Source organism: Piliocolobus tephrosceles, chromosome 11 (assembly GCF_002776525.5).
Source record: "Piliocolobus tephrosceles isolate RC106 chromosome 11, ASM277652v3, whole genome shotgun sequence".
Classification (NCBI taxonomy): domain Eukaryota; kingdom Metazoa; phylum Chordata; class Mammalia; order Primates; family Cercopithecidae; genus Piliocolobus; species Piliocolobus tephrosceles.
In genome coordinates, this window is record NC_045444.1 from 43,389,533 (window position 1) to 43,390,697 (window position 1,165).

At 40.7% G+C, this 1,165-nt stretch overlaps 1 pseudogene across 1 annotated transcript; it reads left to right on the forward strand.

Moving 5' to 3' along the window:
• Positions 1-264: 264 nt before the first annotated feature.
• On the forward strand, positions 265-745 carry LOC111546180 (annotated as a pseudogene). Its single transcript, XR_002732676.1, has one exon. The product of XR_002732676.1 is annotated as a 40S ribosomal protein S17 pseudogene (transcript).
• Positions 746-1,165: the final 420 nt, after the last annotated feature.

The window sequence follows — 1,165 nt, forward strand, 5'->3', positions numbered from 1 at the left end:
AAAATATTTGAAAACTGCATCCAACAAAAGTCTAATATCCAGACTCTATAAGGAACTTAGACAATTCAACAAGCAAAAAAAAAATAACCTCATAAAAAGTGTGCAAAATACATGAACAAACACTTCTCGAAAGAAGACATACAAGTGGCCAACATATGAAAAAATGTTCAACATCACTAATCATCAGAAAAATTCAAATCAAAACCATAGTGAGACACCATCTCACAACAATCAGAATGGCTATGATTAAAAAGTCAAAAAAAAAGCTCTTTTACCAAGGACCCGCCAACATGGGCCGCATTCGCACCAAAACCGTGAAGAAGGCGGCCTGGGTCATCATAGAGAAGTACTACACGCGCCTGGGCAACGACTTCCACACGAACAAGCGCGTGTGCGAGGAGATCGCCATTATCCCCAGCAAGAAGCTCCGCAACAAGACAGCAGGGTATGTCACCCATCTGATGAAGCGGATTCAGAGAGGCCCTGTAAGAGGTATCTCCATCAAGCTGCAGGAGGAGGAGAGAGAAAGGAGAGACAATTACGTTCCTGAGGTCTCAGCCCTGGATCAGGAGATAATTGAAGTAGATCCTGACACTAAGAAAATGCTGAAGCTTTTGGACTTCGGCAGTCTGTCCAACCTGCAGGTCACTCAGCCTACAGTTGGGATGAATTTCAAAACGCCTCGGGGACCTGTTTGAATTTTTTCTGCAGTGCTATATTATTTTCAATAAATCTGGGACAACAACAACAACAACAAAAACAGATGCTGGTGAGGCTGTGGAGAAAAATAGAGCAACTTACACTGCTGGTGCAAATGTAAATTAGTTCCACCCCTGTGGAAAGCAGTTTGGAAATTTCTCAAAAAACTTAAAACAGAATTACCATTCAACCCAGCAATCCCATTACTGAGTATATATCTAAAAGAAAATAAATCACTCTACCAAAGAGACACATACACTCATATGTTCATCACAGTATTATTCACAATAGCAAAGATATGGAATCAACCTAGGTGCACATCAATGGTGGATTGGATAAAGAAAATGTGGAACATATACACCATGGAATACTATGCAGCTATAAGAAAGAACAAAATCATATTCTTTGCAGCAACGTGGATGCAGCTGGAGGCCATTATTCCAAGCAAATTAATGCAGGAGCAGAA